The sequence below is a fragment of the Hippopotamus amphibius genome, chromosome 8, assembly GCF_030028045.1.
Source record: "Hippopotamus amphibius kiboko isolate mHipAmp2 chromosome 8, mHipAmp2.hap2, whole genome shotgun sequence".
Classification (NCBI taxonomy): domain Eukaryota; kingdom Metazoa; phylum Chordata; class Mammalia; order Artiodactyla; family Hippopotamidae; genus Hippopotamus; species Hippopotamus amphibius.
The window spans coordinates 126,685,438-126,707,079 of NC_080193.1; the positions used below are offsets into that span (position 1 = coordinate 126,685,438).

A 21,642-nucleotide genomic window follows, 5' to 3' on the forward strand; every position below is an offset into this window, starting at 1 on the left:
GGGGACACGGGTTCGAGCCCTGCCCTGGGAAGATTCCACATGCCACGGAGCAACTAAGCCTGTGCACCGCAACTATTGAGCCTGTGCTCTAGAGCCTGTGAGCCACAACTGTTGAGCCCATGTGCCACAACTATTGAAGTCCATGTGCCTAGGGCCCGTGCTCCACAACAAGAGAAGCCATTGCAATGAGGAGCCTGCACACCACAATGAAGAGTAGCCTCCACTCACAGCAACTAGAGAAAGCCCGTGTGCAGCAACGAAGACTCAATGCAGCCAATAAATAAAATAAATTTATAAAGAAACAAAAAAAATGATATAAAAATTTCTCATCAGATTGGAAAAATAAATCAGATGTGACCAAGTATCAGGGGAGCATGTGAGAACATTAAAACCACATTGCTGGTGGAAGTATATATTGGCACCATGACTTTGAAGAACAACTTGATAACAGTTTATAAAGCTGATGACGTCCTGTTGCTCAGCAATTTCACTTCTTTTATCTAATTTTCTATAAATGTTTCATAATTTTAAAATAAAATATATAAAAACAAATAATTTTACTGAAACTACACTGAACTTTTTAGATTGGTCATTGCCAGTTTTTCTCATAATAACCTGCTTTTTAAAATACGATGATCAAATCCCAGTCCCCGTGCACTGCTTCTCTTGAAGCTCTTCAGAATCTTAAATATAGGCAAATATTTACACCAAGAGCAGATTTAGCTGGCCAGTATTTGAAACAAGTAGCCAGCGATTTCATACCCTAAAATGCCACTGCTGACTAGTTTTTCACATATTCAGTATGCTTCTGAGATTCTATGTCCTACATTTGCGTGAAATACTCTTTTGGACAGAGAAAAGATATTGATATAGTACTACATCATACTCCTTCAAGACAAACCAAAATGGGCCCGATTTAAGCAATTCATCTTCAATATACACCAGAACCTCTTTCTGAAACTAAAAGAACAAATATTGCATCTTCTCAAATGGAAAGTCTGTTAGGAAGATTTTATTTAGAAGGAAAATCAGAGTCAGGATTTTTTTTTTTTTTAAGATCTTAAGATCAGATTATTTAACTATAAATTAGTGTATTATATTTATGTTCTACTTGATGAATAGCAAGTAGAAGTCACTAAGAAATTCACTACAAAAATATTGCATAGAACCTAATGAGCATTATGCAAACACTAAAATCATTATTTACTTGTTAATTATAGCTACATAAAGAGATGCATAGGATAAGATGAAATAAATATATTTTTAAAATTAAAATTAATGGTTCGACTTTTTTTTCTTGGAATGTTGGAATTTTCTGTTTGGATGCTTGCTATTGTTTGGGAGAACTTCAGGATAGTAGACAGAGCTAATGTGGAATGCAACCCTACACCCTCCAAACACATAAAAATGCTATATGTAATATTTGAAATACGTAATATATAGCTCAGCTATAAGGCAAGAGGAGTGCAATAAATAAAGAGGACGCCCACAGCAGAGAGTTAGATTTGAAGTTAGATGTCTTTGACAGTGAGAGGCTCCCATTATAAAGCCAGAGCCAGGAAAGCATGACCCCAGTAAAACTCCAATCCCTGGCAGAAGAACTGATTTTACGTCTTTCCAGCAATATCTCTATACTATGGAGATAGAGCACAATTTTCAGTAGAAGGTGGCCATCTCTACAAGTCCGCCACTTTGGCTACCAAATATTGGGCACATTCTTCTTCCCACACTGAACATACTCTCATCTCCCAAAGGAAGAAAAATCAAAGTCCCACCAAGTTACTGTATCCAGCTCAAAGTCCAGGGCTGACGAGGCCCAGGCCTCTCTCTCAGATCTGGATGTGGCTCTGGGTGACCTCACAACACGTGAACCAATGGGCATGCTATCTTCCCTCAGACCCCTAACACCCCCACTATACCACTGCGAATCAAGGAGAGGATAACATGACAGAAACTTCCCTCCAGAAAAAGGACTGATGGAGAGGACACACAGCAATCGCTGGTCTGCAGAAATGATGAAATCTGATGGGACATGCTTTGTGAGGATTCTCTTTTCTGGCCGTTGGGGAATTTCCTTGATGAGACCTGATTTCACTTATTGGTGGAATTTCTTTATCCTTCGTGCCCCTGGATCACCTGTCTGGAGGTTCTTCCATGTCCGTTATCCTCCTCGGCCACATCACGGTGGCTGTTGGAGATTATGTCTCCCTTTGGAGCCTCAAGGTTTCACAGCCTACTTCCTGCCTATGCAAGTTTGGGGGCCAGAGATTGTTTCAACCTATTGAAAGCTTTTTAGTCTAGGCTCATGGATTCTTCTGCAGTATACATTCCTCAAAATCTTAATTGGCGTATGATCTATTTGCTTCAAGTTAGTGTCATGCGCCAGTAGGCACACCCGACTTTCATTCCTACTCATATCTTTCCAAAGATATCAAGTCTAGTTTACTACATTAATGTCTCACTCTCTCTGTCTAATCACTGGCAGTTTGAAACCATCGGACTTAAATGAGAAGACAATCTTTTCTTGCTGGGGCTATTACTGATTGGCCTTTGATATTCAAACCTTTTCTTAATGTCTCTTATTTAGAATTTAGGAGCAGGTGGCTTCTCCAGCTCTGCCACTCTAGTCCCCTCAGACTTAGACAAGAGGAGCTACTGTCCTTAGCCCCGTATTTTACAGATTCTCTGTGTCACTCAAGATCTGATACTTAGCCCTGGCACAGCACAAACAGCTGCTCTCATAACTTACACTCTTCAAGCCCCAGGAATATACTTCTCTATATCTCTTTCATATGTTAGCAAAACAGAGGAGGGAATTCCCTGGCTGTCCAGTGGTGAGGACTCTGCATTTTCACTGTTGAGGCCCAGTTTCCATCCCTGGCCAGGGAACTAAAATCCCGGAAGCTGAGCGGCACGGCCAAAAAACAAAACAAAAACAAAAAAACCTAAACAACAACAACAACAAAAAACAAAGTAACTACATTGGAGCATCATTGTCATGTACCTTCGTAGCCCATGGGCTGTCACCACTGATGCCAGAGACGAACATTAATTTGTAGTGGAAGGAAGACTGGAGTAATTTTGAAGTGAAAGAAAAAAGACTAACTTGCAGAATCTTTTCTCTCAACACGAATGCAGTACATTCTTGCACAACAAAGATTCATTTCCCAGTAATGTCAAATGCCCATTTTCTTTTTCTGTTCCAGTCTGTAGTATTGTCAAAAGATGCACATACTGCCAGGGAAACATTTTGCAGTATTAATAACTCATATCACTCTTTAATTTGTAAATATTGGGTCCAGATACATGCATAAAGTGACATCAATTTCTTTTATATTGGCAACTACATGGACATCGAACACTAAAATTGCAATGAAAATTATAAAATATCAATAAGATTAAAGTTTCAAAATATTAAAATTATTTATGCCTACTTAATTTTTGATGTATAAGTTTGATATTCATTAGTTACAATTTTATTTTACCTTTTCATAGATAATTTTACTGTTATGGGAGAAAATTTTTTTGAAAATAAAATAATTTTAATTTTTGATTTTGCATCTATATAATTTTCCATTTTGATAAACTTCTATTTAAATTTTGTATACTTTGAATAATTACTTTGCTTTTAACACTTTATATCACTACTGTCAAGAGAACAGAAATAATGTAAAATCTTATATCCACATAGTGATTTCATTAAAATAAAAGAATTATATCAAATGTCATAGATTCTGTTTCTTAATTTTCTTACTCATGTAAATATTATTGAACTACCAAAGACCACCTAGAATATGTGCAATAATTATTAAATACAGTCATCCGTGATATTTTTTGATTCTCGGTCATAAAAGATACCTTTACAATTTTTTCACTATGGAAATATATTTGTCAAGGCAGGAGGGTAGAACATATTTTATTTAATACTTTATCTCAGTTTATAACTTTCGAAAATCTAGACAACTGCAGATACACCCGCTTTGTGCTCTGGCCCCAGACCTCAGATATGTTATGGGCAGACCTAGGTATAAGGCCTCAAATTTCAAGATGCTTCTGTATTTCCTTTCATTTGTGTGTGCAAACTGGACAATTCTTATCATCCTAAACACTGCTTATCAACATGCCAAAGTGGGGGTGGGGGTGGGGAGAGAACTCTTGAGGGTCTTAAACAGCAATTCCAGAGATCACAAATGTCATTTCTATTCACAACCAAGAACTAGTCACATGGCTTAACCCAGGCACAAGGGGACCAAAGGCAGAGAACTGGAAAGATTAGGTCAGCACAGCTGAAGTGTTATTTCCCCATCTTACAGATGAGGCAATAAAAGTTTAAGAAACCAAGGTCACATTGTTACACAAGCAACAGAGTCAGAATGTAAACGCAGGCAGTTTAGGTCATGAGCCTGTTCTCTTAAGCACTACGCTACACAAATCGCCTGGGATTCTGAAGAAATTTTGGTTACTGCTCTGGACATGCACAAGCTGTGAAATCAGGTATCAAGTTGATCTCACATAGTTCTCAAGGACACAAGAAGCCCCAGCAAATATCTGAGAGTAATTTTTACAGTGCTCTGACCCTAGAACTGCACACCCAGCCAAACTGTCTTTTACATGTGTTAGTGCCAACATTACCAAGGACATGAACATCCAAGGGCTCTGGAGGTGCATTCCCACATCTCTCTCAGTAGCTTAACAAGAAGCCCATTCAGCAGGTTTAAGTGAGCCCAGTAGAAGAACAAGTTAAATACTTGCTCTGGAGGCTCTTTTTCAGGCTCCTCAACCAGGAAACCCCACTGTTATATCCACTAAATGTTCCTCACTTCCTCCCATCTTCCCTATAGAGTACTTTGGGGCCTCCCCTCCTGGAAACTGGTCCATATGCATGCAGTCCACCTAGGCCACCCCAAGATCACCCTTCTGTGGAGTAACGAGAACTTAGGGTACTGGCACCCTGTGTTACTTCTCTGTAACTTTTTCTCAATCTTAAATCTATATTACATGACACTACTGATGTGTACCCATTCCCTACAAGATACATTTTGAACACCCAGGAATCCAGGATGTATGCTATACACACACATTTTTTTTTTCTAGGAAAAAAAAAATTCCCAGGAAAGGAAAAAGAATAAGGATAAATAACTTACAAAAATAAGATTGTTATACCAGAGTTATGAAAAATAAAACCAATAAAATGTGATAGGTCCAAATAATTACGGATACTACACTTGTGAATTTAAATATAACTGTTTAAGGAGGTCTTTAAACATTATAGGCATAAACTACAAAAAAAATTATCTGGAACAAAAGCTCAGCACAGTTTCAACAAATCTTGAAAGGTATGGTGGGATTATGCCCCCACCAGAATGAAATCATACTAAAATTCTTGTTTTGTTCTGAAGACTGATAGGTGTCCTCAATGTCCATTCTCCCCATCTTAAACAGCATTAGACGTTTTAGTGGCATTTGGCTATCCAGCTACAGGTTAATGTATCAGGCAGGATCCATTCGGGAAAGCTGAAACCATAGTAGGTATTTAAACAAAGATAATTTAATATAGGGAATTAGTTTACGAGGATGTTGGAAGACTGAGAAGTCAAAGTAACAAGAGGTAATACCCTCAGGAAGCAGCTGCAACTCCTAGGGCTGGAGGAACAAACAGAAGAGATTGAAGTTGCAGAACCTAAAAGTTCAGAGAAAGGGTCCCCCCGAGCTGTGACTCAGACCTCTGAGGGGAGGGCGATGAGGCTGGTTCTGGGAGTGCCCAAAGAAGTTGGAGATTAGAACCAACTGGTGCCACTGGGGCACACAACCGTTCCCGGCGGGCACGACATGGAAAGGACAGCCGGCAAAGAAGGAATAAACACTCCCCCTCCCCTTCTCCTACCTTCCAGCGTCCCTGCATTGCATCCTCTTTGTGGAACTTACCACAAAGTCAGCTGACAAAGAAGAAACATACTCTGCAGAGTCCCGATCCCAGCATCGAAAACCAGAATTTAGAAGGATGGAAACGGATCTGAGAGACAAGCACGCCACAGCCGCACAACACCTCTTCCCAGCCTCCCTTGCTACTGAGGGGGGCAGATGAAGATGTTTCGGCTCATTGAATGAAAGGAAATCACATGTGCAATTGCTGGGTCACGCCTTCCCTTTTTTCCCTTTTTTCTGGCTGTGATGCCCACGTGGAGGTGAACCGTGATGACCACACAGATAAGGTTAACACCTGACAGATGGTAAAGTAATCAAATTAAAAGGGCCTGACTCCCTGAAATCATGGAGCCACCATATATTAATGCAGAAAAATGTTAATTCAGCAGAAATTGTGAAATTGAGTGAAAAGAGAAAAAAAATACTACATTATAAACATAAAGTTGGGTGAAAGAGCAACCAACCTCCAACTATATTCTCTGTACAAGAAATGCATATAAAACAAAAAGACAGAAAGTTGAAAATAAAGAGATGAAAAAAAAGATACGCTAGGGAAATGCAAACTAATAAAATTGGGGATCGAGGAACATTCGAAGTCTAAAGTATTCAATGAGAGGCGAACATTTAAAATGGTAAAAACCTATCCAAAATATAAATAAGCCTTCTCTTCTGAACAGCACATCACCAAAATATGTTGTAACAAAGCGAACCGTGGATAAACTGGACCCCAAGAATTCTGAATTCTTTTTTTTTCTTTCTTTCTGGCCGTGACGCACAGCACGTGGGATCCTAGTTCCCCAACCAGGGATCCAACCCACGCCCCCTGCAATGGAAGCTTGGAGTCCTAACCACTGGACCACCAGGGAAGTCACCAAGAATTTTGAATTCTTGAAGAGATACTGCAAAGGAATTGGATTTAGGTTGTCACACAACCCAAATTCAATTCAGCTTTTAATGTTCCAAACCTATTCTTATATTAGATAAAACAGCCCAGAATTTGAGAAATGTATTCGTAATTATTGGGTAATTACTCATTTGAGTCTATGAAGCCTTTGTGAGGAGACCAGGTTTTTCCTTGATGGGATGGATACTTTCACTGTCAGTCATTCTGGGAACAGCTCAGTGCCCTCGCAGAGACAAGGCTTTGGGCCGGAAAGAGAAGTGTCTCTGGAAATGGGAGGCTGTGGTCTGGGGTGTGGAGATGCCTGGTGTGAGCTACTCCTTGCTCAGGTGGGCTGAGAGTGAGGAAGGGGCTCCAGGTTAGGGGCCCTGGGAAGGTCTGGCCTATGTAGAAGTAAGGTTTTTGTTGTTGTGTTGTTGTTTTTCCTTTGTGCCTTTTTTTTTTCTGTATGGTACTTTTTCCATGATCCCTGTGCCCATTAAGGGAATGTCTCTTTAAGTCTTTTTAAAGGTTCCTACCTGACCTCAGCTTTCACTGTGGGTGACTGAGGCAAAGCTGGTGCAGGGAGAGCAGCAGCCTGAGAGCATAGTAGGCTGGTGGCCTGTGACCCTCAGAGTGTCTGTCTGGCCTCTCAGCTCCCACACCACCTCCACCCTCTTTGAACTCCTTAATTAGATGCATTTGCCACTGGCAGCTGGCTGGGCCTGTGTGCACGGGGTCTGCAGTCGCCTGCTGTCCCCTGGCCAACGAGGTTCCAGGCCCAGGACCTCATCACCATCCCACCTTCTACTCCAAGAGGAAAGGCCCCCAGGCTTAGTGCCCACCGTCCTGGGCTGGGGCTCCTCCTACAGCCAGATTTTGTTCTTCGCTTACTTGGCGGGGGGATGGGGGCGTGATCGTTAACCATTGATTTGGAGGAGCTCTTTAAACTGTATAAAAGTGGCTACTGGGTCCACGGGAGGGAAAGCCCCAAGACCACCATGTTGTGGTCATCAAGTAGAGTCCCGGTTTAAACACTTGGTTCCCAAGGTCCTTTGGTTTGTTTCTTGCCAACTGCCCCCAAACTGTAGGCTCCTCCAATGTCTGCTGTGGGATCTTAGCAGGATAACTGCCAGTGGGGTTAGGTAAGAAGTTAGCCTAAAGGCGGAGCCCACTGGGTGATTTCAAGACTTTGTTGAGCCTGTTTGTTTTCCTCAAGGGTCACAAGATGAGAGGGTTTTGAGCTGACCTGGGTGCTCCAATCAGAGAAACACTGGGAGCAGGGGAGGTGGGTAATGTGGGATGAGAGATAATGAGGGCTCATTTGGGAACGGATCAAGTGCTGGGAGGCAGTAAAGATGGCTGAAATCCGGGTGGGATGCTTGGGGTCCCTGCTGTGCCACCTTCACTCTTCAGCAAAGTCAAAGAGCGTCACACAACGTTGAACATGTTTGGAGTTACTGGGACAATGCAGAAGGGCTGGAACTTCACCTCTGGGTCTGAGTCACACCTGAACCAAGGAGCTCTGGCGTCGGGAGCACAGAAAGCAGCAGGAGGACATGCTGGGAGTGGTGGGGAGGCTGTCGAATACGCACAGACCCTCAAATCTGGTTTCAGTCCAAGTTTCATCAAGACTCCAGGAGAAACACAGAGGCCCCAAGCAATGAAGAGTTCAAGGATATTTCCTGTAGTGGCCTCCAAATTAGCAGAGGTCCTGGATCACAGAGACCCAGCAGGAAGAAGACGGCACACTTAAATTAGGTAATGTGCCGAGCATTTAATAAAGGGACTGTATACAAAGAGCAGGGCATAGAGATTCTACAGATGCAGTAACTGGGGCTGGTCATTGTGAGGGCAAGGAGGGTGAGTAGTTACTGAAACCTGGAGGAAGAGGGAGAGCTGTGTGGTGAGGGCTGCCTGGCAGATCCTGGGAAATTCAGTTGAGAGCTGCAGCCAGCCCTCAGTGACCCCACAGGAAGGGAACTGGATGAACAAACATCCCTACCTCTTTCTCCACCCTCCCTCCAATCTCCTGTCCACTGGCCAAACTCAACCAGAAGCCAGAGGACAAAGGAACCTGTTCATCCAGTCTACATAAGTCAACCCCCCCCCCCGCCCCCACCCCAGGGCACAAAACAACATGGAGATGCGTGGACACTGGGCTTGGCGTAGGGGAGGGAGAGCCAACAGCAGATGTGCTGCACAACTCCTGTATGTTATTTAGTTTTCAAGCAGAAATAGCAATGAATCTGAAAGAAAGAATGCACCTGTACTGAATCTCTGCTATTTATCAATCATTCTGTACCAAAAACTTCACATCATTAAAAAAAAAAAATTCTGTTCACCATTACAACCCTGGGGATGGGGGTGGGGCAGATATTGGTATTACAGGTGAGAAAGCCAAGGTTCAGAGACGTCAAGAGGCCCAAGGTCACAGAGCTGGTAAGGAGCAGGATTAGTGTTCAAACCTAGGGTGGACATAAAGGGAAAGGAAGGCTTTGGGTTGACACATAAAATCCTATTTTACCACTTCTAATGAGAAGGAAAAAATACATTTATTTCACTTCAATAGTTGTTCTACCAGCTTGGAGTACCTTCATAAGAGATTGATAATTTCAGTTTTCAACAGAGTGTTTTTAGTAATGAATTTACAAAAGACCTGGTATGTCTAGCATAGGAGTGATAGGCACTATTAAATGTGACTAAGAAGGCTAGGAAGCATCTTCAGTTTAAAGGGGAATTTGATTTTTTTAAAATATCAAACTTTAATTTTTTTAAAAAAGGTGCAAGAATTGTAAATACAAAGTGATTTCTCAATCAGGCAAACATTCATACTTCTCTCTCGTATAGGACCTGCCTCCTGCATCACTCCCTTCCCAGGTCCTTTTAAGAGGAAGAAAAGAAAGACCTACTTATTTCCTCTCAAGACAAGCAGGACCGTGTGTAACACTTGAGAAAAGCAAAGTTTTCATTTATATCATAGCTGGTCTAGAAAATTGGAATGAGTTGGAAAGTATATATTAGGACTGAACTGCAGCTAGTAGCATGTTTACTTTTCAGTACATTCCCCTCTGAAATGGTAAATCAAAAGATATTTTACTTTTGAATGAATTGAACAAAACACCACCTAGTGGTAGTCAAAAATATTTTAAAAGTGAAGAGAACATAAGTTCCTTGTAGAAAATTTGGAATCCATTCACTATCAGTTTATTTTACCCGATAACTTTAGTTAAATATTAAAATATTAGAGGGTTTACACAGTTGGGGTTTGGGGGGCTACAACTGTAAAAAATTGGGCATATAAATTCTTGTTGCATCAAATATCCCTGGACACTCCTTTCGTAATGCATGTGCTCCAGTGCAGTGTACATACTGAGTGGGACACAGTCTCTACTTGGAAGCCCAGAAAAATACCCTCCCCACATTTCAAATGTTTCATTTTAAAAAATTAGCAGGCGACGATAATTTGCTTCACTGGATGTATCCATGAGCCCCGCAGTGTCCCTTCTCTGTAGCCCCAAGAGTCACCTCCACTCTTCTCAAACCTTTATCCACATGCCCGTCTCTGTGAAGGAGAATGCCCTGCCCATGACTTCACAGAGAAAAGGGGAGCTGTCACATGGGAACTCACTCAACTTCCGGCCACTGAAGCTACCCACCTCCCTCCTGTGAGGATAGAAGAGGCGTCCCCTCCCGGGCTGAGCTCGAGCCTAATGCTCCCCTCTGAATCTGAGCATCTCTCCTCAGGCCTCCTCGGATGTGCCTCTCTCTGCTGTGTCCAGGTCCCCCTCTGCTGACTCATTCTCAGCTTCATTAAAATGGGATGTCTCTCCCATCCTACAAGCAGACACACCGCAAACTTATTCAGTGACTGCCTCCATCTTTAGTCCTATTTTCCTTCTTTACAGATTAACTGCCTTTGCTGTCCCCAGTTCTTTATCTGCCATTTGTTCCTTAACCAGATGCAAAATGGGCACTTAAGGCTTCTCTGCAGCAAGTGGTCATTCCTTCCTTAATGAAGTGATTTTGTCCTTGACTTCTATGACACTCTCCTGGTTTCCCCCACCACCTCAGCACCCTTACCTCCAACTTTCCTCTTCTTCTGCTTGCCCTTGAAACACTGGTGTGCCCTGGAGATGGCCTTCAGCTCTGGGTGTTTAACCCACTCCCTCAGCTCAATTTTCTGGTGGGCTGAAGGAGTCTGCAACCACACAAACCACCACCTCACTGTTGTTCAAAGTATTTAGTATTCTTTTAATTGCTCATTTATACTTGCAAAATGGAATACAGGTGGAACCATGTGTCTACAAAAGCAAGAACTATGTGCTGTGTATTACACTGAACACGTTAAATGAATTATCTAATTCTCACAACAAACTCATGAATCGGGTTCTACGTATTTCATCTATTTCGCAAATTAAAACACCGAGGCTCTAAGCAGATAATTTTCCCAAGGTCATACAGTTAGAAAGTAACAGAGCTAAGATTCTACAATGGGGTAATGTTTTAACATTAAATTATATAATTTTCTTTTCTTTACCCTACTCCTCTCAACCCCAACCATTAAGCAGTAATAGTTTTCCAGGTGCATGATCTACAGAGGAACAATGGACACAGTCTAGAACAATGAAGTTACAGCTCAATTTTGCCTTTCAAAACAGACATTTTTAAAGACTGTGGTAGAAAAAAAAAAAAGGAATGAGAGGCCTGGCTTTCTACTGCAAGAACTAAGCACTTAAATGAGATAGGGATTCTTGCTATACCTCCAAACCCTGAGAATTAAACTTGGAAATTTACAGAATGTACCGAGAACCACTGAGAAGAGAAATTGCAGAATGTGACATACAGGTCAAACTTCCTGAGTTGGGGAGGAGCTTGGGAAGATTTGGGGGGATGAGTACTGAAGACATGTGGCAGCCTGTTCCGTGACCCCCACTTTGGGACCAACAAGCTGATACGAGGGAGTGATGATGTCCAGCAGATAGGTGTGGGGAAACTCAAAGCAGCTGGACCTGTTTCCTGCTTTTTAGTACATGGCAAAGAAAGTTGAAATTCTCCCAGAGATGCCCTGTGTTTGGAATGGTACCAGAACAACATGACACCAGGAGCTGGATAAGCAGTGGATGAGAGAGCTGCTTAGATGGATGTGTCCAGGACAGTTTCACAGAGGCCTGGACCTTCCAGAATGGGACAGGAAATGCAGCTAAGAGATCCTGGACTCCAGAGGAGGGCCACAGAAGTGCTGAGAGACTTGGGAGCCTGGAAGAGACACAGGGTCAGGACAACGGGGTCTCAGAAAACCTAGAGGTCAGGCTCACCAACATGTGCAACAAAGCCTGTGTACAGTGATCAAAATCCAGGTGGCTTTAAGCCCACTAGAGGAATAAAACCTCAAGGGATACCAGCAAAGACAGGATGACAGCTTGGAGTCTGGGCCACCTTTCCTCATTGCCATTATACAATCTGAAATCCCCTCTGAGCCTAAATGTCACTTGGGAAGAATGGAATGGAAGCAGGCACATCCCCTGAAAGATGCAATACTCATGCCAAAGAAACCTAGTAAATTTAGCAGAGACTGGGGCTTAGGAGAGAGGAGATTAGGAAAGAGTGAGGTAAGAATCTAGGCACAGAACTCTCAAGTCACGGAAAAGTTCCCCATGTCACATGTCCCTTGGAGCTTTCTTTGTTTTTCTGCTTTGTCCCTTGGAGTGACTGGTCACAGCAAGCCTGGTGGCCAACTGGCCTTGACATAGTTGGAATGGGACTCTCATCACTGCTGCTCATGTTATTTTTGCTCAAAAACACTCTGGGAGGGTAGTAAGAAATAAAGTTTAAAAGCTAATTAATTCGAAACCTTGGTTGTGAAAGTTTGTCTTTGCTGAATATTTCTGGATATAATCAAACAACTCAGGATAAAGTAGAAGGAACAGGCTCCTTCTTTCAGTGCCCACTGAGTTCTTCCCTAAAACATAAAGCTCCTCTTCTAGTTATGTTCTGGGGTACCCTCACCAAATTTTCCATTCGTGTGTGTGTTCCTCAAGACCCAGTGGAACCTGAGTGATTAGAACAATACAGAAACCAGCATACGGAGCAAGTCAGAAGGAACAGACCCCTCAGGTAGTGCCGCATATGCCAGGGTTGTCTACCCACTTGCATCCCACCCCTCTTCTTGGTCCCCTCAGTTGTGACTTTGTTCAGGAATCAGGCATACGGGTGCTTCAGGGCACTCTGGTCCCCAGCTAAATCAATCCCTGTAATCCCAGGCCCTTTGTCCCTGATTAGTTTAGTGATAGGCTAAATTCTGTCCAATAAACAGAGAGCAATGGCTGCTGAGTAGGTTCTGGGAGAGTTTGGGGAGGGCATCTGTATTCATTTGCTAGGGATGCCGTAATAAATTACCACAAAAATTACTTTTGTTAAGTAACAAAATGTACTGTCTCACAGTTCTGGAGGCTGGAAGTCTGACATCAAGATGTCAGCAGGACTGGTTCTTTCCTAGGCCTGTGAGGGAGAATCTGTTCCAGGCTTCTCCTCTTGGCTTGTAGATGGCCATCTTCATGTTCACGTGGATTTCTCCCTGTGTCTTCACATTGTCTTCCCTCTCTGCGTTTCTCTGTGTTCAAATGTTCCCTTTTTATAAGTGACAGAAAATGAGAAGACACAGAGACATAGAGAGGGAGGCCATGTGAAGTGATGCAGCTACAAGCCAAGGAATGCCAAAGACTGCAGCAGCCCCAGAAGCCAAGAGAGAGGCATGGAACGGATTCCCCGCTCAGAGCCCCTGCAAGGAACCACCTCTGCTCATACCTTGTTTCAGTTCTGCTCCCAGAACTATGACAGATGACATTTCTGTTTTAAGCCACCCAGTCTGTTGTAATTCGTTATGGCAGCCCTATCCCACAACCCGTGTGGCCAAAAGTGTTGCATTCACACAAAGAGAAGCTCCTCTGAAGTGGCTGAAAACTGTCATATCTGGAATAAAACCTCCAAAAAGTAAGCTGAACGCTGGCTCTCAGCAGACAAGCAGCAGGCATGCAGGAGTCACCAGGAAAGCCAGCCCCTGCACAACCAGGATCAGGTGCCCACAGCAGGATGGAGGTGCTGGGTCCAGCGCCTGCTGTGGTCGTGAGGATGCTGTCCCCGGAATCTGGGGGAAGGAGCCCAAGTCTCACGGAAGGGGAGAGCGGACAGCAAGCGCTAAAGTGGCCAGAGGAGACCAAGAACAGAAACTAGCGCTGGCTAGTTAGCTGACAAGATCACACTTTAGGACGATGGGGCTAGGCAGCTGTCACTGGTTCTGCTACCCCTGGACACTTACACTGCACTGTTGTCCCAGTAAATAATTTCTCAGTGGTCCCTTCATCTTTGAATTATTCCTCAAGAGTTAAAGCCACAGGTGGCAGTATCCGACTGGCCGAGCCCAGGTCCCCAGCTGTGCATGCTAACTCCCAAGGGATGGAGAGAGCAGTTACCTGTCTGCTTCTGGTTCTGTCGTGGGAGGGAGGCCTTTCCCCACCCAGCCTTATTCAATGGAAGACTCACCCAACATAGAAATAAAGTTTGGATGCCGAGTAGGTAAAGGAGGAGACAAGCATCCCCCACAGTGACACTACGCAATCGAAGCATCAGAAACAAAACCCGAGTAGGAGCTGGAACCAGAGATGCGGAGGTCTGCCTCTCAGCTCAAATGGTCTGCGAAATGAAGGGAGACTTCCTTGATTTAGATAGGAATGATTGTAAACTTGTTTGCATTTCACTGGGCAAGAGCGGACTGGACAATACCTTGTAGGGCGCACTTCAATGAAAAAATTCAGGTTCGGCATAACTCCCGAGGCCCCGGACCGCTGACGCAGCTCTGAGGACTCCCGCTGTCGCGGAGCGGCCGCCGGCTGTGCGCATGCGCACCGCGAGGAGCGGCCCCGAGGTCCACCTGCTGGCGCGGATTTTCTCCAACTTCTCTCTGGCTGAGCCTTCACTGTGCAGGGCTCGCGCTGCCCCGCAGCGTGGGGTTTAGTAAAAGTGAGCCCAGCTGCAAAGTCTAGTGTGGATTCCCCAAATAAGAGTGGAGGAGGGGCGGTTCATCAAGAAGGCAGTTTCTTAGTGGGTCGGGATGGGGACTGCAAGCCGGGTGTTTTTTCATTTCAGGAAGCGCAAGACACCTCAGGGCTGAAGCAGAGGATTTCTGTGGTTCTGAAACTGGGTGCAGAGCGGACACTGTGGCCCTCAGGGCTCTGCATCTCACCCTGATGGCCAGGGCAGGGGACAGACGCCTGCCAGACGCTGTGGCGCTGCAGGGCCCTCCCTGGCCCATCTTCTTCCTCCCCCTTTCTCACGCTCTTCCGGGACCTGTTAGCAGAAGAGAGGCTGTTCTTAGCAGGTCTGTTCTCGCTGCTTGTGTGACTCATGGCTTTTTGGCCGTGACTTCTCTTGCCCGAGACTTGTATATACATATAGCCCGGAACAGCTGAGTTTTATAGTTGCTTCCTAGATTTCTCCTGCTTCTCTTCTCCAGCTTGAAAGACCAGAACTTCCTCCCACCTGATGCCAGGTGTTACGCTAGGGCTTCCTGTGTCTGTGCCTCACCTCTCGGAGACATACACAGGATGGTATGGAACAAGTTTAGATTGTTGCTTGGGGACAAATTCACTGCTAAACAGTGTCAATAAATCCCTTTGGGGTTGCTGCGGACAGGCCTCCTTGGCTGTCGGTACCGTGGAATGCCCACCTAGGGATCACTGGTTAGAGAACAGTGCTTCTGTGGCCATGGTCCCTGCGTCTGACACCCTCATTCATAGGGACAAGCCCAGCCCCAACCAGCCTTCTGAGAAATACACTTATGCTATGATTAAAAAACAAAACAAAAATCTAGGCCTAATTAAATCCACAAATCTTAAGTGTACAGGAGAGTTTTTATGAATTTATGTCCTTGTGTAACTGCCACCCAGACCCAGATACATATGTGATTGGACTTGAGAGTGTAAGTCACAGCCAATTCCCCACTTGGGGGCAGGGGCACCTAAGGCAGTGGTTCTCAAACTTTAGCACACATCAGAATCACCTGGAGGACTTGTTATAACACGGATTGCTGGGCCCCACCCCAGAGTTTCTGATTCAGTAGCTGTGAGGTGGGCTGAGAATCTGCATCTCAAGCAAGTTCCCAGAAGATGCTGATGCTGTTCTTCAAGAACACACTTAGAGAACACCACCCCAACCCGGGTTCAGGGATTGCCAATTAGTGTTAGTTAACCATATAAAGAAGGAAAGTCCAGTAGCAGAACAATTTTGATTAAAATGAATCAGCCAGGTACTCAGCTGGTGGTCTTTAAATTCTGGTATTCAGTTGTCTGGCCCAGAACCCTTTGAGTCAGTCTTTGTTTCCAGCAAAGGGGTCACGAAAGTTATAACATAGATTACATCAGCACATTACCTCTTGAGACTACTTACCAGGGAATTAATCAGTCCAAAGAGCTCCAAAGAATCATATGCTTTTAAAGTCTACAAGATTTACTGTACCCTTTTACAGTCAGAGAAGGAATATTGACAAATTGCTTTGAGATCCTCAGAAGGAGATTAACCAGTCAGTACCTACTGTTAGGGCATTTAAAACATTTTTAAAAGGAGCACTGTGGCATAATAAGAAATATATATCAATATTTGGTTTTTGTCTCCAGTTCCTGACACACAGTTCCTAAAACTCAAGAGATGACTGGTACCTGGAGGCCCCTAGGTGGCTTCTGGATGGAGCTGGTCTCAAGGCATGAGTAGGGGGCTGGAACTTTCAGTTCCACCAACCTCCCCACCAGTGACTGGTGAGGGGCTGGAGACTGAATTCAATCATCCTTGTCCAATGATTTCACCAATCATGCCTACATAATTAAACCTCCATAGAAACCCCTAAACCACAGGTTTGGAGAGCTTCCTGGCTGATGAGAACATTGAGGTGCTGGGAGGGTGACCTGCCAAGAGCAGGCATGGAAACTCTGTGTCACACCTTGCCCTACACATCTCTTCTATTTGGCTGTTCTTGAGTTGTATCCTTATAATAAACCAGTAATAGTAAGTATAGCACTTTCCTTAGTTCTGTGAGCCATTCTACCAAATCATTGAACCTGAGGAGGGGGGGTCATGAGAATCCCCTATTAATAGCCAGATGGTTAGTCAAAAGTACAGGTGACAGATAGTCTGGGACTTTTGCTTGGGTGGTCCTATAGCATCTGCATGCTCACTCTGGATAGTTAGGGTCAGAACTAAATTGAATCGAATTGTAGGACACCCAGTTGATGTCTGGAGAGCAGAAGAATAGATTGGTATAGGAAAACATCCAACACACATGGTGTCAGAAGTGTTATGATTAAAGACAGCTCAGGCACATTTAACAAATGTGACACCAACCACCTAAAATGTGCAGTTTTTGTTTTCATATTCATTTTTCTGAATCTAGAAAATTTTTCATAGCTTTCCATATATTCCAGATTTTTAAACACTGATATTGCTTTTATAATCAGAAAAAAAACAAACCCCTATCGACAAAAATTCAATTAACTATCAAGTTAAGAAGAAAAAAGGGAATTTTATTCGAGCCAAACTGAGGATAACTTGGAAAACAGATTCTCAGAAAGCTCTGAGGACTGCTCTGCCTGTTAGAAGTCGAAGGCATAGTCATATACATTTTTGAGACAAAGGATTGTACATCAAAATGACACACTGATACTTTACATAAAAGTCACCAAGGGTACATAGTCCAGGTAAGCTTGTACAAAGTGAGCATCAGGTCACCATGACCCCCTACAGGGCTGAGAAAGAACACTATTCTTTTAAGAAGTTACATTGCTCACCTCAGAACAAAGAAAAAAATGATCTTTATGGTTGGGCAGGCACTCCCATCTTTGAGGAGCTCTGGTTAATGTGTAACACAGACTGCACACTGCACATTAGGGAGGGAGAAGACCCAAAAAAACACACAGAGAGAATTTCATGTTTAATTTTTTTCTTGTTCTGCCTTAAAATATAAAATTTATTTCATCACCCCCAAACAAAACATTTCCAGGGAAAGCAACAACAGAGATCCAAGGAGTTTAAATGATTCACTAACTGACATCTCTTGCTGCCTCTATTTGGATAAACAACTGTATTTAAGAATTTCTGTATTACAAGACATTTACTTTTCTTCCTATGAACACATATATATCAAAGTGTTCATGGGCTGTTTCTCAGTGCTATTTGGATCTACAATGTACAAGAAAGATTTTTAAACAATAGTCTTTTAATATACTATCTTTCTATAGATTTTTCTTTTTTAAAAAGCAGCAAGGAAGTAGAGCAATGTTTAGATATAGAAGGAAGGTTTTGTTTTGTTTTAAAAGAAAAAGTAAACCATCACTTTCACTGTGGAGTAATTCTGGTCCCCCTGATTCATTTTAATCCCCTGTGTTGCAAAAGAAACCATAAACAAGACAAGAAGACAACCCTCAGAATGGGAGAAAGTATTTGCCAATGAAGCAACTGACAAAGGATTAATCTCCAAAATAAACAAGCAGCTTATGCAGCTTAATACCAAAAAGGCAAATAACCCAATCCAAAAATGGGCAGAAGACCTAAATAGACATTTCTCCAAAGAAGACATGCAGATGGCTAACAAACACATAAGAAGATACTCAACATCACTAATCATTAGAGAAATGCAAGTCAAAGCCACAATGAGGTATCACCTCGCACCGGTCAGAATGGCCATCATCAAAAAATCTAGAAACAGGGACTTCCTAGGTGGTGCAGTGGTTAAGAATCTGCCTGCCAATGCAGGGGAAACTGGTTTGACCCCTGCTCCAGGAAGATCCCACATGCCACAGAGCAACTAAGCCTGTGCACCACAACTATTGAGCCTGTGCTCTAGAGCCCACGAGCCAAAATTATTGAGCCTGTGTGCCACAACTACTGAAGCCCGTGTGCCTAGAGCCTGTGCTCTACAAAAAGAGGAGCCACTACATTGAGGAGCCCACACACCACAATGAAGGGTAGCCCCTGCTCGCCGCAATTAGAGAAAGCCCATGTGCAGTAATGAAGACTCAATGCAGCAAATAAATAAATAAATAAATAAATAAATAAATAAATAAGATACATTAAAAAAGGAAATCTAGAAACAATAAATGCTGGAGAGGATGCAGAGAAAAAGGAACCCTCCTCCACTGTTGGTGGGAATGTAAATTGGTACAGCCATATGGAAAACAGTACAGAGATTCCTTAAAAAACTAAAAATAGAACTACTATATGACCCAGCAATTCCACTCTTGGGCATAAACCCTGAGAAAACCACAATCCAAAAAGAAGCATGTACCACAATGTTCATTGCAGCACTATTTACAACAGCCAGGACATGGAAGAAAACTAAATGCCCATCAACAGATGAATGGATAAAGAAGATGTGGCACATATATACAATGGAATATTACTCTGCCATAAAAAGGAATGAAATTGAGTTATTTGTAGTGAGGTGGATGGACCTAGAGTCTGTCATACAGAGTGAAGTAAGCCAGAAAGAGAAAAACAAATACTGTATGCTAACACATATATATGGAATCAAAAAATATGGTACTGATGAACCCAGTGACAGGGCAAGAATAAAGATGTAGATGTAGAGAACGGACTTGAGGACGTGGGGCGGGGGTGGGGGTGTGGGGTGAAGGGGAAGTGGGACAAAGTGAGAGAGTAGCATTGACATATATACACTACCAACTGTAAAACAGATAGCTAGTGGGAAGCTGCTGCATAACACAGGGAGATAAACTCGATGATGGGTGATGACCTAGAGGGCTGGGACAGGGAGGGTAGGAGGGAGCCAAGGTAGGGAGGGGACATGGGGATATATGTATAAATACAGCGGATTCACTTTGTTGTACAGCAAAAACTGGCACAATATAATTTAAGCAATTATATTCCAATAAAGAGCTTAAAAAAGAAATTCCCTGTGTTTACTTAGTGCGGGCTCTGCTAGCCAGTAGTTATTCTGTGAGCAAACATTCCGGCAACTCTTTCTTTAGAAAAATGCACCTGCAGACAGGATTTGCACAATCAACTCTTTCAGGCCTCCAGGCTGAGAATGAAGCGACCAAAACGAGCAACTACACTCAGGTGGATTCACAAGTCTTCATCTTAACATCACACTGGGGCTGGGCTTCCTCTGGGTCCTTCTGAGGCTGTGGCCGTGAGTGTCAGCAGTAGTGAAAGCAGACTCAATGCTAACCACATGGCATGGGGCCTGAAGACAGGACCAGCTGAGGGCAATCTGCCCTGGGAGGCAGCCGTGGCTCTTTCCGCTCTCGTTAGGGCAAAAGGCAACCAATACATGCAGCTGCTTCTACTTTTCAAAAGTTGCAACTCATCGGTAGAGTGCTTGGTTGATCTCCTTTAAATCTAAAAAACAAACTTAAAAAAAAAAAAGTCATGTTTTTTCAGAATGTGAAATGAAACAGAGCAGTCATGGATGCCCCATCCCTCCTACAGTTTGGATTCTTTGTTAATATGTACCTAAACTCGTGCTCCTCTCAGAGTTGGGGGCTTGTAGCTTTGCGCTCTCCGTCACGAGAAAGCTCTTGTGGGTAAAGAGCAGGAACTCACGATGCTGGGATGTGCCACCGGTGCCTCCCAAGCCCCCTTCACCAGCGCGCCGCCCCTCCCTGGCGTCTGCAGCACGAAGTCCCATCCTTTTGATCCATCCGCCACAGGACAGCGCTTCAAGTATCTGTTGTTTCATTTTCTCTGAGTCTCCTGTTATTCTGAACAAGCATTTTGGAGGCTCTCAACTGTTCTTCAAATTATCTTGTTGCTACATCCCTCACTTCCGTCTCGCTCTCCACAAGACCCTCTTCAGCCTGTCCAAGCCCTGAATCTGTACTCTTACTTGAACGCCTAGCGAAGACCCAAGCATTGTAATTTCCCTTAGTTGACACTACTGCTAGCAAGGCTATCTAATCTTTGAAAGTTTTATGACAGCCTTGCCATTCTACTAGCTCAAAATGAGCTTGTGGTCAGCTAACCCCAAGCCACTCCCCAGACTCAGGGTGTTTGTTACATGAATTTGTGTTAAACCACCTGTGTTTAATTATTTGAGCCAGCATATGGGACTTTATACATGCCTGGTTAAATAGTAAAAAACAGATTCTCAGGGAAAGTAGCCATTTCACCTAAGATTTCAACTAGTAACTGAGGTTTTAGCATATTATTCCTTGAGAGCACATCAACATCTTTTTCATTCCTGACTCTATCATTCAAAAAACTACCGTCAAAACAAAACAAAAATTAAAAAAAAACACTTGCGTGTATCAGGCATTGTTTAAATGCATTTTGCAAATTAACTAATCTAATCCTCATAACCACTTGATGAGATAGGTCCTATTATCATCCACATTTTAGGACTGAAGAAGCTGAGACAGAGAAGTTAATAACTTGCCCAAGGTCACAAAGGGGATAAGTGTTAGAGCTCGGATTCACATCCAGGCAGTCTGGCTTCAGGAGAGGTGTTCTTAACCACTGTGCTGCTCAAAGCAACATTTCCACTTCTCTGTCATCTACAGATTTGTAAAAATGTCTTGGATTTTAAGAATGCAGTTGTTTATTTCCTCAGCACTTGCTGACTTCCAGGCTTTCTGCTTGGTACTTGATACACACACACAGTCATACAGGACAGACACAGGGGAAGTTGGGCACCGGGTGATTTCAGTCATAAGTGACAGAAACTTGGCTCAGGCCAGCCAGAAAGGAGGGGTCTATTGGCTCATATATCCAAAGTGTAAGAGGAGTTTTAGAGGTTTGATTTAGAGGCCGCAGGATCTAGAGACAAAGTG

The 21,642-nt window shown here is 43.4% G+C and overlaps 1 long non-coding RNA gene across 1 annotated transcript in view; it reads right to left on the reverse strand.

Annotated features, from left to right (window-relative positions):
• LOC130858223 (uncharacterized) overlaps window positions 1-14,731 on the reverse strand; it is a 33,500-nt gene extending 18,769 nt beyond the window's left edge. The window contains exon 1 of the long non-coding RNA XR_009055020.1: window positions 14,588-14,731. This is a non-coding gene — a long non-coding RNA (uncharacterized LOC130858223). The remainder of the gene's footprint in view (window positions 1-14,587) is intronic.
• Between the last annotated feature and the right edge of the window lie 6,911 nt (window positions 14,732-21,642).